This window comes from Simochromis diagramma, unplaced genomic scaffold, assembly GCF_900408965.1.
Source record: "Simochromis diagramma unplaced genomic scaffold, fSimDia1.1 OVJJ01000131.1, whole genome shotgun sequence".
NCBI classification, from domain to species: Eukaryota; Metazoa; Chordata; class Actinopteri; order Cichliformes; family Cichlidae; genus Simochromis; species Simochromis diagramma.
In genome coordinates, this window is record NW_024387200.1 from 5,665,636 (window position 1) to 5,682,650 (window position 17,015).

The 17,015-nt window shown below is 38.7% G+C and overlaps 1 protein-coding gene across 1 annotated transcript in view; it reads left to right on the forward strand.

The window, feature by feature from the left end:
• The window catches only part of LOC120745680 (ADP-ribosylation factor-like protein 15), a 97,724-nt gene that overhangs the window by 55,113 nt on the left and 25,596 nt on the right, over positions 1–17,015 (forward strand). The window lies entirely within an intron of this gene.

Genomic DNA, 17,015 nt, shown 5'->3' on the forward strand with positions numbered 1-17,015 from the left:
TGTTGTCAGTGCTGCTGCTAATGTTTCCATTTGATGTTTCTCTCAAAGTTCAGTTTGTCTTGCAGATGTAAACACTGCCCCTTACACATCTGGGTTAGTAAAGACATCATTTTGCAGAATTCATTGCGCACGCTCATATAAATATACACACACACACATGGATGACCCTTTTCTTTTTGCACTGAAATAACTTGTTGTATACAATAGGCCCATTAGGGCTGTCACACAGTTTACTGTGGACAACATAATGACTTTTTGAATGTTAACATATTGCCAGATATTGAAAATTGTGACTAAGGATGAAATTTCTGTGTTTTTCATGATAGTGGAGTTCTGGCTTTTGTGTGTCAATGGACTTTGTTTTTTTTTTTTTGTTTTGTTTCCGAAGGCAGTTTGGTGCCCAGCAAAGGGATAAACTCAGATTATTAAAGACCTCTTTAGATTAGTTTTGTAGTAGAAAATTCCACCAGACCTGTGTCTTTTCCATTTTTTGTCTCTTTCACATTTTTGTTGCTGAATAACTTGGGTGGGGAGAGAGCAGTTAAGGAGATAAGATAAACTAGCATCTCTATAAATGCATATATACATCACACTCTAATTTAAAAATCAGTTCAGCAGTCAGAAATATCCATCTGTTAATTTAATTTCAAAGCATGCCCAAGTCCAAACATGAAGGTGTTGGTTATATATGTTGCTGTGAAATGATCCTATAGCAAGGCATTCTGTGTCACCTATCTCATATAACAAAATTTAGCATAACATAACATAATTAGCAGCATTATATAATTTCCCCCAGGTATCAATAAAGTATTCTGATTCTAAAGATCTTAATGTAATCAATCAGAACAACCCGTGTGACACCCTCACCTTGGGACAAAGTTGATGACTGCTTGTGTTTTGGGTATAAAGGACAAAAAGGTCAAAAAATTCAGTTCTAAGAGACTCTAAGAAGTCTCTTAGAGTAGGATGTTATATCTAGCATTTCTTATGCAGTGCTCACTATATACGTTTTAAAATCGTGGACACTCGCTCTCAAAATCAAACACACACAGAAATATATACACACATACATCATGTTTAGGGTCCTATTTGATGTTTCTAAATGATGACAAAGACGAATAGTTAAAGAGAGCACCATCTGCATTTCCTACTCTGGACCACCAATGTTGCTACTTCAGGGATGTGAAATCCACTGTGGGAAATGAAAAAGGGATAAGCTGTGAGACTGATTCTGTTGTGACATAAAGTAATTGTAACTAAAGCAAAGATGTTACTCTGCTGGGCTTCAGAAAAATATTGCATTTAGGTGTGCGAGCAGTTAATTTGAGAAGCAAACCATTGTCTTTGGTGCCACAATAATAACTTTTGTTTTGTGCTGCAAGGACCTCTAACCTAGGTTTATTATATATTACTTGCATTTGTATTTAGTGGAGCAACTGGCTTAACTCTTCCAAATATAATCACACTTTGTTCATAGACAATGTTAGAACATGATGACCTGTCTCTAATTAGGTACAATGTTTAAAAGGGCTATGAACAAATGTCACAAATACAATCAGTACTCGATATTATGACGCAGGAATCGAACACCAAACGCCAGCGGTTCAATTTTAGCCACACTTGTGAGTCAAAGTGCATGAAACAGGAGTGCAATTTTACAGATCAGCTAGCGGGTGTTGATCGCACTCTGAGCAGCAGAAATGAATAAAAGAATCAGCTGCAGCAACACACAGAGCAAACATTTAGTGTTCTGCAATGGAACGCCGAAAAAAGCTATGCACACAGACGTGCTACATGTCAGGCAACCAATGAAAAGCTTTAGACTCTGTACAGATTTTTTTTTATTTTTTTTGCACTCTGGAGCCCAACACCACCAGAATCAGTTTTAACTTAATGTAACTAATTAGTATGGATTGGATGCACTTGAGCATGAGCCACAATAGTCACGGAAACCCACTCATCTTATTGATCATTTAAATGGCAACTGCTCGTTTTGAGCTCGACAACACTGGTCCCTTTGTTGGCCCTCAAATCATAGCAGCTTAATTAATCTGCCTATGGCCTGCCCATATTCTCTGAGCGGTCTTTGCGTGATGTGTCCTTATCAGTCAGTCATCAGTTTCTGATTTGGCTGAACTGTGTGCAAACACTGATGACACGTGAGACTGACTTATGGGGATGGAGGGGTTGGATAAAAGTTGCCTGAAGGCCTTTTTTGCACCCCGTTGGAAGGCCCGGTTTAGTTCATCATGAAAGACTTGCATAAAACTAGTTGTTCAGGATTGATGCAGTTGTTTTGATACTATGTCTACTATCAGCTGAACGTCACTGGGAATTTGAACGTTTTCCATGTTGCTGTTCTATGTGTGTTTGTCATAGTATTTCTGACTTAGTTATGCATGCACTTGAATTGATTACAGATCATAAGAAACTCCAGTTGCAATTTTATTTTAATTTCTATTTACTTTACCTTCTATGCTCTTGTATATATACATCGTGTCTAGCACGTATGACAAATTGGTGATTAACATAAAGCACTGGAATCTGCTGTGAGTGATAACGTGTATTATTTAATTGAATTATTCTTATGGTTTATTAATATACTTTGACAGAATTTTTCACAGTGGTTAATCCAGTTTAGATACCAAAGAAATGATATTTCATGTCCATATTTGTATTCGTTGTAATCTGTTTGTGTGTTTGTATTTCTATGGTCATTATGAGTGTTACCGTCCCTGTGTGCACATATCTGACTCATGCCTTGTCACTGAAGGAGCTTAATGTTCAGTGACTCATAAATAATCTTTGCATAAGACAACACAAAATTTTAGACCAACTGTTAAAGAACCCTTTGTTCCTTTGTCTCTGTGTTATATATAGAGCTAAATATCTTTGATACTGTAATGGAAAAGTTGTGGAAATAGAACTGCTGAGAGGAAAACTTCTCTATACGTTAACTAAACATTTGTTCAGCGTCCACAGGGGTCTCTTCCTGGAGTTTGTTTCCATTTCTGCCAAGGTTCCCATGATATTGGTTCTAGTTGGAGACATAAGATAAATTATGTGTGTTTATTTATTCAGCATTTTGATGCAAGAGGAAAATAAGTATTGAATCTGAAGGATGAACCATGGTCCAGTTCTGATGCATATGTGTCTGTCACAGGTGCCTCAGGCAGTGGACAGCCCAGACTTACACAGCAAGGTGATGCATGTGTGTTCTGACAACTTCCTGTCATAGCCAACACTGAGATTTTCCGAAAATTGGGCTGTCTCACCTCTTATGTCCAATGAAGTCACATGGGCCAGCTGTTGTGCCCCGTGCCAGTCAGTGAGCCTTTGGCGCCCATGACGCCACGCATATTCAGTTTAAAGGGGTAGTGTGTCTAGATATTAATGTGTATAATTAGGATGATTAATAAAAACACACACCAGCCACTTTTTGAAGTACACCATAGTAAAGTGCTTGCTGGACCTCTTTCTGCCTTCAGAAATGCCTTAAGTCTTCATTGCACCAATTTTTGACAAGATCATGGAAACATTCCTTGGAGATTTTTCATCCATATTGCTATGATGGCTTTACACAGTTGTCAGCTGCATAATCATGATGCAGATCCCCTGTTTCATTTCACCACAGCCAAAAGGAGCACTACTGGTGACTGTGGAGGTCATGTGAACAGAGTGAATTCAAAGTAATGTTCAGGACATTAGTTTTAGATGATCAAAGCGTTATGACGTGGTGTATATAGAGGCAGCAGTGATAAAGATGAGTAGACTGTGGTCATAAAGGGATGGACATGGTAAGGTATCTGCTTCAAGGTTTGAACTGTTGTGTATTCAGAGATGCTCTTCTACATAGCTTGACTCCAACAAGGAATTTTTCTTCTCTCCCTATCAACTCGAAGCTATCTGAGCATTTTCTTCTGACATCTGACATCAGCAAGGCATTTTCTCCTAAAGAACTTCTGCTCACTGATTATTTTTTCTCCGTAAATGCTAGCAGTTGCGTGGGAAAATCCCAGTAGATCAGCAGTTTCTGAAATACTCAGACCAGTCTGTCTGACACCAACAACCACACCATATTAAAAGTCACTTATATCACTTTTCTTCTGCATTCTGATGGCCTGGTTCAACGTTAGCAAGTCATCTTCCTGCTTAAATACATTGAGCTGCTGCCATGTCAGTGTTTGTTAGGTACACCTGTTTAATTGGCAGTCATTAACATCTAATCAAATTGGCCTCTGAGTGAATATTTCATAATTTTACAGCTTTTCTGGAAGCCTGCTGAAAAAGCAGTATCATGTATCTGTCATTGCAGGGCTGTGATCTAGATTGCAATATAGATTATAGCCACAGATGAATAGAATTAAGTAATGCTGCAACTTTTTACTGGAACTTGTAAATGTGCTGTTTCAGACCCCTTACTCCTCCAGCAGGTTTTCATTTGAACTCTACAAACCTCCAAAGACAGCAGCTGCATTGCAGGTTCTTGCTTCTTGTGAATGTTTGACAAGCACCACCCATGAAACAGTCCCAAATTTAGTTGGTCTGAACTCTATTGGCAGCTTTTCTGGCGATGACACTATACACAAATTACGTCTCCTTGTTGACCTTTTTCTCACAGCAACCACACTGTTGACAGAACAAGGATCATTTCCTTAACACACACATGCTTGCATTTGTTAGTGCTGTTTTCTGGGGCACTCTTTGTTTATGGTGTCACTTCAGTGACTTAGGGTGTTTCTGACACTGTAAGAGCAAGGGGTGAGAGTAGGTGGCAATGGGGTAATATAGCTTAGCCAGCCTGTTAAGGCCTGACTGAAGCCCTCTGTGCTGGAGCAAGTGTTTTTGGGAGCAGGTTGGGTCTGGAGGAGGTAGAAGGAAACGTGGGATAAAATTCCTTGTTGACATCAATCTCCTGCCATTGGGGGGCCCAAGGAAGCTAGGGAGGTGTTGAGGGGAGGTCACCCTGTTGATATAACACCTCAACAAAGCAGGTCTGTTTGGATGGCAGGCCTTAATGGAATGCATCCATGAGGTGCTGTTGTTTTAGAAAATGCTATCAGTGTCGTGGATGTTGGTGTTTTTTAGTTGTAGTCTGAGGAAAAGACAGAAGTAGAAATAAAACTGATGATACAGCATATGAAGAGTGGGAAAACCAGTGGAGGTCTGGACTGAGTCATGATGCCTGGTGTGGGAACTAACACAAAAAATACGGTAAACAGAGGAAGAAGGAACAGGCTGCAATATCTGACTTTGGGAGTCATTAAAAAGGCTCCCCTGCAGGATTGAAGACAGAGGCGTTGAAACATTGGGGTCAGCTTCCCTGGATGATTGAAAAGCCCACCCCACCCCATGCACATGCCCGCATATGCACACGTACGCACACACTGTACTGTCTTTTATTTTCTTCCCCATTCTTGTTCTTTCTCTTTTTCACACTCTCATTCCCTCATTTACTCACTCCCTCACTTATACTCACACACTCAAGCTCAAGTGAATCCAGACCTGAAGAGTCCATTATGCTTGCATTTTGAGCATTTTGTAGTCTGGTATGAATTGCAGCACATCTGTTTTCAGTGTACCATGTGAAATCTGATGTTGCCTTTGCAGAGTTACACTGCACTGACAAGCATCATAACTGGACAAGTGGAGGGCATTTTAAAGAGGAAAAACAGTTTTTGTTGGTCTGTTAATTATTAAATTGTTTCTTAAAAATGATTTCCCAGTCTGCCTTTCCTTCTAGAACAGGGGTCAGCAACCTTTAAGACCCAAAGAGCCATTTGGACCCGGTTTCCACGCAAAAGAAAACACTGGGAGCCGCAAATACTTTTTGACATTTAAAATGAAGATAACACTGTATATATTGTTTTTTTTATGCTTTGTGTGAACAACTAAGGTGTGTTGCTTATGAAATCCATGAAGTGCTACAGAGAAAATTACATTTTATTTATGTAATTAACACATTTTGAACTCTTAAAGAAATATAACAAAAGGAAAGACACCCAGCTGAACTAAAATGATCCATGTAGCAAACAAAAACTGTTGTGAGCCACCACCCTTATATCGCCTTTGGGCTTTTGGAGCCTTGACCTGACTTTTAAAAAATAATTGGAAAAAAAGCACTATGCTGCTAAAAGATGAAACACACTGCTTAAATATGTATTTTACCAGGTTAATGTGTGTGGTCAGGTGCGGTCTGCAGCACCGCTGCAGGGGAGGCGGACGCACCTGAGCGGCACCCGCAATCATGCCTCGCCGCCTTAACATCTGTGCTATCTATGCTGTTGTAGGTATGTGTCGGGCTGTGAGCTGAAAAGCTGCAGCCGGCTGGATGCGTACAGCAACCGTGTGTGAAAAGTGGTCAATAAAGAGATGCTGAAAAGCATGTTCATGCAAACATCGTCGGGTCTGCCTTGATATGTTCACAATGGGACTTCTGCTCCTGAACCTCTGCGCACAGCGTCTGCAAATCGGGGCTGTACTTTCATCTTTCGGCGGGTACACCGGCTTCCGCAAGTGTGACGCTTATTTTGAGCGATGAAAAAATAATAAAATATAATTTTATTTTTATATTTCAATATCACAAGAATCTTCCAATTTAGAACTAAGAGTTAAAAAAAATAACTAACATAAATAAAATAGACTTCAGCTAAATACTTCTAATTTATTTTCCCAAACCACGCGGAGCCGCACTAAAAGGACTAAGGAGCCGCATGCGGCCGACCCCTGATCTAGAGGATTAAGACACGAAAGAGGACACAGATATTGACAGATTCCTCACCAAACATGCAAACAATCATTGATCATCAATTGGCCATGTTTTGGCAGATGCAAACATACACAGAGACACCAGTGGGCACACAGACGCAGACAATGCATTATATGTGCTGTGGTTTCTGCCTTCAGCTGATCCTAGCAGGAGTACATTTAACTGAATGAACTTTTTTTTTTTGCATCTACTGTTAACCAGTATGCTCCCCCACAAACTTTCCTTGTCCATACTTAAATGTATCCAAAAAAAAGTTCACTTTTTTTTTTTTAAATATCTTGGTTTGTGACTCTGTGAATTCTTTATCTGAGTTACAAAATTTTAGAGTGGTTACTGTTTTAGCTTAAGCTAATGGGGAAAAGGGGAAATCCCACTTTTACATTTGGCATTTTGGACTTGTTTTTGTTTTTTGCATTCGTATACTACGTTGTAACACATACTGCATATGTATAAATGAGAGACACGCTCATTTATAAATAAATAAATAAAAAATTACACATCGTGAAATGCCATCTGATGAGTGGTCAAGTGAGACTTTGCATATGCATTGCACAGATTTTCACCTTTATTTATTTATTTTCAAGTCTGTTGAGGGATTCCAGCTATTAAAGAACTTAAAACTGAAAATCAAATTGAATCGCTACCAGTTCATCGCTCACAGTGTAAATCTGACTTTATGATGTGAAGCTTCTTAAAATTTTAGAAACTAAGGCTAATTTCTGTCCTCTTTTCTGAGATCTAGAGCATCTAAATCTCATCAGTGTCACTGCAAAAGCACTAGGGACAGGAAGTTTAAGATCTCTGGCCCCTCTCTTATTTGATGCTCACTTACTTTACTTTTAATTTCTTGTCTATTCATATGTGGTTATACCAAAAATTTATTTGCAAGTCCTTACAAAACTGTGTGGCGTCCTTTCTTTTACAATCCAAGTATGCTAGAAAAATGTTGAACTTACTCCAGCATGTGAAAAGCTGTAACTGAGTGGGAGGCAAGTTTTCTGCAGGGAACATCTTCAGCAACCCCACAGCTGAGTGGGGTTCTTCGCAGCCAGTTTCTGTTCTCCTGTGGTCCCCAGGAATGTGGCTCACACAATGATAGAAACTCCACAACTAACTTTTTTTTTTTTTCTTCCCATGTAAAGAGGTTTGTGGAAAGTTCACTTTCAAAAAGCCCAGAATTGCATTTTGCTGTATTGCATTAGTTTATTTAAAATGTTAGCAATTCAAACTGTGTGTTTGAGACAAATCTTTTTTTCTTCTTTTTTTTTTTTTTTTGCCCTCATTTGTATTTTTTAGCTCATATTTGAGACTCACACAAAATAGAAATGTTCTAATCACTGATTGGTGGAAGTTTCAGTGACAGCTATAGGTGAGGCCACCTCCTGAGATTAAGAGGGTGGCTGGGTCATGGTGTAGGGAAGTAATTGTTAGCCAGCCTTTTTGTCTTTATTATCAGGCTTTCTGAAATAAAGTGGGTGGAGTGGGGGGTATGGGGCCTGTCCCTGGCTCTCTGTTTGATCATTGATCTCCATGACCCCATTCGAAGGGTCTTAATCTCTCTGTTGACCTCCTGAAGGATTTTTTGAGGAAGGGTTTCAGGGGTGGATCTCGACTGGGAACTATCAAGAGAGTGGAGATGCTGTAGGGAAAATAGGGGGGTGGCGCTTTTTCCCTTGAGTGGAAAAGGTTTTACCAGCATAGTCAGTGATATCCAGATTTTTATAAAGGTCACACTTTTAATTATAATTATGTGCCCCAAAATTACTTTTAGTTTTTTTTATGCCCCAAGTTTTCAAGCCACCACTTTCATTGACATTAATAGAACAATGTTATCTTGGTCTTCAGAACTGCACTCTTTCATATATATGTGGTATCTTGCTGAAAAACGTCCATGATGGTTCTTATTTTCCCTATTGTCAGGTATTTGCTTGGGTATAAGAGATATTGTTTTATAAAACAATTTAGTAATAATTATCCATTATAATTCTAAAAATGATCTAAAGGCTCTAAATGCAGGGGGGGGGAGGTTGTATAGCCATATGCATTATTATAGTTTTCTGACTGTCTTTTATCCGATTTGTCAACAATTCTTTGATTTAAGAGAAAGGTTTTTTTCCAAGTTGGTTAATGCTTTTACACTAATTTCATGTATTTAATATCCAGATAAAAGCCATGTAAAATGTATGCAAATTCAATTTAAATATACAGAAGTTTTTGTTGGCCAGGTTATATTTATGCTCTCTGATGGCTCACGGATGTCACAAAGAAATCATGATTATCAGTTTTATTATTAATAATTTATCTCTTTAGCCTGCAAATAAATCAGGTGTGACTATTGATAAAACATGTAGAAACAGGAGGAAAATGAGGCAGGAGTATTCCTAGATGATAGCTGTGGGATTGCTCATTCTTTTTATTGTATTTAATGAAGTCATAAAGCACGATGACACAACATTAACAGACCACAGTTTAAACTGCTTTTGACTGGACTGACTGATCAGGATGAAAAACAACACATTCAGGCGCTGACGTGCATACATGTTACTATTTTTACACAATAACTTGTAACGGTTTGTGAAAAATTCATTGATTGATTTATTGTTAAGCTTTTTTAAATCACAGATGCAGAAAATCACAAGTGCGTTTGGTACATTTACTTTAAGAGAATAGATGAACTCATGAATATGTTTACAGACACTGTGGGAGGAATAATGATCAGATATTGTGTGCTTCTTAAAAAGACAGATGTATTTAGACAGTTATATCTGGCTTATAACCACACTAGAATGCACTAATTCTGTGAAAGTAGTGGATATGGTGCTTTATTTTTTAAAAAACAATTTGGCCTCAGTTTGTTCTAGGCACTGAAAGTAAAAAGACATTTAGCCTTTTTATTTGCCATGCAGTAAACAACAGTACAGTGATGCTGTTTCAGCATCTTTATCAGCTTAAATAAGCTTTAATGCAAAGTAAACGAATTTTACTAGTAAAACGGTAATGGGAGAAATGGGATATGCCTTTGTATCTTTGTAACTAAATATTCAAATATGGATAAACTGAATGCCATTAATCTAAACCTTTTGCCTTTATATTAAGCTAATGTTAGTTATTGGGGGATAGCACGCGACTGTTGCTGTAGTACAGTGCATTTCACCAAAACAGCCGTTAAGAGCAGGGTTTGTCTATTTCCAACACAGTTTGCTTAGCTTATCATCATCATCATCAGCCCTTTGTAGAAAAGTTAGATGACTTCTTGTGAACTGATATATTTATTAGTTCATGTAAAGCCTTCTGAACTAGAAGGGAAGACATGAATTAACAGTGTCTCAGGCCAAATAATTTTTGCAAAAACACCCAAGGTGTGAAGCAACTATTTCAGGTGGTCCATTTGATTTGATTACAGTGCATAAATCCCACAAAGTTGTTTTGAAACCAGTTTTTGACATAATGACATAATGAGAAAAGGTTGAAGTTTCAGCTTCCTCTCTTTGATTATTGTTTCGCTGACATAAATCACAGTTTTGCAATACAGTTTATTGAGGTCACTGTTTTTCCTTTCTTCGTAAAGCCTCCTTCCCAGTGCAATTAGCAGCTGATGATAAGGTGTTTTGGGCCGCTCTTTATTTAGAGGCTTTAATGTGGATAGCAAACATCTACTTTTATGGAGAAGGAGCAACATGACAGGAAGAGCAGGAGAAGAAGAGATGGGAATGTTTTCATTAGAGTGTCTTTGGTATTCAGGCCAGATAATTAAGTCCTTCTTTTAAGTTGTCTCTTCTTCAAGACCTCCAGATGCGTCTGAGTGTTGTCAGACAAGGTGTGTTGTAACACGCCCATCCTTGGGCAGCTGTGCGGATGTACTCATTTATGCATGCAAGCGTGCACCGGTGGAAATCAAACAGTTTTACATCAACAGTCCTTTTCACTGTAATCTCCTTCCTCATTGTGTTTCCCACACACACACACACAAACACACACAGGGACACACCATGGTGTTATGTGGTCAATTCACTGCTCAGCCGCTGGAATGCAGCTGCACTCTGAATAAACCGCAAGTAGATACCCACACACGCAGACGCTGTGGTCTCACTCTCCTTTACTGTCCTCAGCTGGAAAGGTTTAAACCTAACTCACACAAAGAAGGAAACCATAAAGAGTGGAATTGATGTGAAGAGGAAAACCACAGTCCTGGGTGAATTGTGATAAAGACAGACGAAACACTTCCTGGCTTCTTGTTTTGAAAGGAGATACTGATCTCAAGCAGTGTTACCTAAGATATTCAGTGTAGCCAAGCACAGAGTTTACACTGACTGGGCTGAGGAAAAGCGAGAGGACTAAGGAAACACAAAGCTGCAAATGAGACTGGTTCTGTGGCAGAACGTCAGTGCCCCAGACCTCCCCTTCTCCTTATCTCTCTGCCCATCGTCTGGGGCTTTTTTCCCTCCTCCTTCTTCTTCTTCTTCTTCTTCTTCTTTTTTCTTCTTTTTTTTTTTTTTTTTTAACCAGCACACCAATTGTAAACATCTCACAGTTCTCGCTTGTGGTTTTTATATAGCACAAAGTTGTAGGTATGCTGGAACCCTTTTCTATTTATGTATCTAATTTTAACAGAAACATTAACTTTTTTGCTTAGGTGACAAAAGAGAAGTAGGATTTCTTTTAGATTTTTAGGGCACCTGCCTTCTTGTCCTTTCTTGGCAGCTGTCTGGTTTGTGATTATTATACAATTGATCTTTTTTTAATTTAACTTTTTTACATTTTTATTTAGTATATCTAACTGGCGTGTGAGTTTATGACCACAAAGTGACTGAGGCAGCTGATCTTTTTTTTTTTTTTTTTCAGCAGCTATACTCCAGTTGAAGATTTAATCGCGTTGATATGATTCGCTGCACTTTCCAAGCCTTTATGTTTTGATATCTACATTCCTTTATGGCACAACCACCTCCAGATGTCTTTCTATACTTTACCCATGTACCCATTTGTGTGTGTAAAAGCAGCGAAGCCTTGCATGGGTTGGAATTCCCCCCATAAAGCCACTTTATTTGCAAATGTTTTTCATCTCCACAGAGGACTTGAGATATGGAAGTCCCTCAGCTGAGCATTCTGGATAAAACATTAAGAGAACTAGGCCTCACAAACAAAATCTCTGCCTGTCTTAAAAGGCAAATGACAGCTAAGGATATATGACTGTCCACTTTTATAAAAACCGAGAGTAAAACTTAACAAGTCCATTGCACAACCAATGCCTCCTCAGGACTGTTTTTGTACCTTGCTGTGCAGCAATATGGTGAATGTACTAAAAGCAGTGCTTTTTTTTTTTTTTTTTTTAAACTGAACCTAGATCATGTGCTATAAAGTTGTTTTATTTCTCTGCTACACGTTGAACTAATCTTTCACCCCAAAAGTGCTTGTTCTGTCACTGACCTATGCAGGTACATGGCACAATCTGTTTTGTCTGTGTTTTCCTGTCCTTCCAGCAACCATGACAGCTCTGTGGGCTTGTCAGGTATCATCAGTGCAAAGCTGGTCCCATGTGACACCCTTGGCAGCTTGCCAGAAGCTAATTGTGCTAATTGGCGAGCGCCAATCCTGCAACAAGGCTTTGAGGGGTGACCCACCGACACTGATCAAAGCGCTAAGATTTGTCTTCTGTCAAGGTCTTGCGGGTAATCGGCACGTCCACTGACCTGAAGGCCACAAGGGCAGGACCCACAATGATGTTGTTAGCTTGTGTGTATGTGGAGATAGAAGTGGACACGGACATGAATTAAAGTACCCAGCGCAACGGGTGTTCTCAGACATCAGGGTAAAGATAATAAAAACATGTTAACACATAAATATGTATCGATTAAACACATAAAAGCTGCAGTGGACCCTTTTTCAGGTTTATTTGGTTGTACTTTCACCAGCTACTGTTTATTCATGGCACGATTTTTGGTAGCATTTACTCAAATGCCTAAAATCAACAATCAGCACTTACCAGAAAGCTTTTTTTGCAAAATCAAATTATGTCATTCTTTGAGCTGTGTGCAGCAGAAGTCAGTCCTTTCTTTTGCTCTGTGGAACAGTGTGTGTGTGTGTATATATAAGCTAGTCTAAGGATTGATGGATGAGCCCAGAAACCAGACAGAAACTCTCTCAAGGGCTTTAACAGTCACCAGGTCATTTTACTTTTGCAGCTTTAGTTGTCTGATAGCCTTAGCTTGAAGTAGTAGAGGGTGGGGGGATATTGGGTGCTGTCTACGATAGAAAATCAGTTCTAAAAAGCTGATGAACATATGCCTCTGTTTGCCCTTGTCTGTTTGTTACTGTCTCAAGCTATTTCAAATGAGTGTTACATCCTATTTACAAAAACCCTTTAGCCAATTTTTATACTGTCTGGGAACCTGTCATGGATTCTCACATTTTGTGGGTGCATTATCTGTCTTTAAGCCCAAAACACGTCTGAGAGAAGGCACCCAGTTGGCCGTTATGAAACATTGACATGATTGGAAAGTTAAGTTTGAAAAATGTTTTAGATTCAAATTTGTCAAATACATTAGTTTTTTAAGCTTAAATTGAAATTCAGATGAAGTACTAGCATTTTAGCTTCGTTATTGATGTAGACTACAGGATAAGAAAGCAGGGTATTCCAGACAGCCTTCTCCCCAACAACACTTTACAGTTCCTCCTGGAGATTGCGAATCATTCCCAGACCATCTTAGATAAACTTTCTAACAGGTTCTGAGACTATCATAGTGTCTCCTCCCAGTTGGGCCAGAAAACAGCTAAGGCAAGCCTAATCAGAGGCCCGAATCATCTCAATTCATTAGAAGTATACAAGTTATATGTGATCAGCAATGTCTGTTTGTAGTTACACTGGGACTATCCAGTCCTTCCAAAATACAGGATATGTTTACAGTACTACTTAAAAGGTCAGGCTACATTCGCTGCTCACTATGAATCATTTAAGAATATAATGCATCTGAAAGCGGCCATAAATTTAAAGGTCAGTGACATTATGATTCAGAGCCTGTTTAGTCATGCTTGACATCAGGTGAGACTTTTATGCCTCCACAAAAAGAACAGCTGTAGTCGGAAGCGTTATATTTTTGGGTTTTATTTTTGCCTGTCCGGTTGTCGTGAACATGGCATCTTTTGAACCCTTGAGGAAGAACTGATTCGATTTTCTTTTTTTTTCTTTTTTTTTTCCTGTTCAGAGGTGAGGGTCACTGCGACGTCATGTCGGTCCCATTCTTGTAAATGCAATACCTCAGGTACATCTGAAGGGTATTTCATTACATCAGCTCCAAACCTGAATTCATTGGACAAATGTCAAGAACAGTGTGACATCACAAAACACGCTTTTGGCCATAACTCAAAAATTCATTTAGTAATTATGACAACATTTTACGCAACTGTCTAGTAAGATAAAGTAATGAAGTGATGACATTTCATATCCAAAAAGGTCATAGGTGAACCTTACTGTGACTTCATAATTTTCTACAAGAACGTATTTTTGGCCATTGTTCAAACACTCAAAGGAGATGGGTACTCTGGTGCCTAACAGTTAAACTACTGTATGACAGACATGAATGTACCCTGCATGCATGTAGACGTGCTGGTGGAGGAATACAAGTGCAAGGTGATAATTCTGGTGATAATATACTTGACACTCATTCTTTTTGTAGCAAAGTTAGCTATTAGCTACCTTCCATTTAAGCTCATCTTCCCTTTATGGCAACATTCTTCTAAGTGGCGTTGCCTAGGTTCTACCACCAGAACCTTGTATGTGTGGGAACCACCTCCTCTGCTTGCCATATTAGGGATATCAACTGTATTTGACATCATACAGAAACGCAAGTGGGGGGAAAAATCTTTTTCTGAGGTTCTGAGTCACAGCAAATTCTTGCTGATATGCTGACCTTATAACTTGTTAAATATAAGCATCTATAAGTATAACTGTATCAGTATGAAAGAAAACAATGAAAACTGTAATAGACCCCATTTAATATCTGACTTCTTCTGTTTAAGAGTAACTCTGGAATGTTTTCTCCAGTGCATTTATTCAACTGTAACTACACTTCATTTTAACTTGTGCAGTGCAGGTAGGATTATACTTTTAGTTACTGTAAGTTACTGAAACTAAGCCAGAGTTTTTGCAGTCTTTAAAATTAATTGTGCAGTTTTTATAGTTTGCTGTATTCAAATGAAATCATGCTATATTTCAACACCACTTAAAAAAACCTCCAGCTGTCAACTATCTGAAGCTTTTGGCATGTTTTGGAAGTTTTAATTAAATGTTGACTTTAGGTGATTGAAATGTATATAACTGGTTTCCTTTGTACTGTAATGGAGTGTGAAATGGTATAATACCTAATTATTGTGGAATTTGATACATCTCTGTACCGCAGAGCCACTCAGTCATGTATTATATTCATTTCTCTGCTGCTTTGCATTAAATTGAGATATTTTAATACATTTCAATTACAGAATACAATTATATAATAAAATATAACAAAGGAGAATGTGCATTAATAACTCAGTAGTGTTTGAGTTATTTGTATTCTGAACTGATAGAAAGATTGAACACGCTTACCTTTTGACTGCGCTTCTGACAGCTCATGTTGGAGGGGTTAAACAGTGTGTGCCAGAAATCAAATGAATGCACAGAATACTTGGCAATTCATTCTTCCACAGTGCAATGTAGCTACATGAACATGTAAACTGTCTGAGTTTAGCAGACATGGCTGCAGGGCAGAGGGAATTACACTGTCACACAGAGGATATGGAGCTGCCGTGATATCCTCTTGGCACATAGTTGAAGACCATCCAGGTGGAAATTGGTATGCTCTGCCAAAAGGGAGGTGGGGAGTGAGGTAGCTGCTTGGGGGGTGCTCATCTGCATCAGCAAGCATCATCTTTCATGTAAACAGTATATGGCCATACCTGTCAAAAAGAGAACAGATTTGTGATGCTGGATGTGGAAACAGGCTTTTGTGCATGAGGGTTAAGCTTTGCACACCTGTACATTTTGGGGATTGATAAAGTTCTGTGCACATCGGTCAAAATGTTTTGTATTAGAGCTACACGACCTCTTCAGAGTCACCTAGAACCTGTCTGTTAAATATCACCTCCTAAAGTATAATTTCTGATTTTCTTTTTTAATCATTTGTTTCTTTTGAAGCTGTTAAACTTAAAATGAGCCATGTATTTTTTTCCCCATACCATTGGACTACCATTCATGTTATTGCAGATTCTACCAGTGATTATACAAATGAACATAAGTAAGCTTCATAATGTGTAAGTATTGGGTACTAATAGTAGGCAAATGGATGAACAATTAAAAAGGTCTGGGGTCTTTAAGCAGATGCATGGAATTTTAACAAGCTAGTCTTCTTCGTAGTCTTTGTAATCTCAGTCTTGTCTACGTATATATGTTTAAAATACGATCTGAACTCTGAGGTACAATTCAGACCAGACACACTGGGGTTCAGATTACATGTTTACTGCTTTTACATTATCGGTGCTGTCAAAAAGAACAGGCCAGTAAAGTAGCTAATATTTCCTTTGAGCAGTGTTTGAAGAATGAAATGTTTAGTGTGTTCCTAAAAGCCAATGATATGTTGGTTTTACTCTTCTTCTTCAGAAAATAAGAGCATAGAAAAAGGTAGTCATGTCTGGACTTTGCAAAAAACCCATCTCTGTTTGTAAATTCCTAAACCTAAAAACAAATGACTCTAAGATGAGTTGTAATAAAATCTTGTCTTTTGTCAAAAGCAGCATTCTTTTGTTTCAGTGCTGTAGCCAAAGCTGGTAAACAGCCATAGCCACCCTGTCTGCAGACGTACACCGAGGCACCGTTAATGCCTCTAAAAAATGTCTACCAAAAATGGAGATGTGACGGACAGGATTTGGAAGCCAGGTGTTGTGAGCACCACAAGCCTGCCTGGGTATGATTAAAGCTGCAGCATTATCTCAAACATTCTTCACACAAGATAACGTATCATGCTAAAAGGGTTACTGAACCATACTGGCTGCTTTGTACTTAACCCAATCTGTACGCCATTACACAGTCCTCACATCATTTCCAGTTAGCGAGCAGGCTGGTTGCATCATGTACATCTGATTAGAAATAATTATAAATATTTCTATGGATAGGAACAATATTGTTGTGGTCTTGTTACACGTGTTTTAGTTTTTCATTAGTCGGTATCCACAGACCCTACACAGTTAAGGGATTAAATATGACTTGCATGCGGTTGTC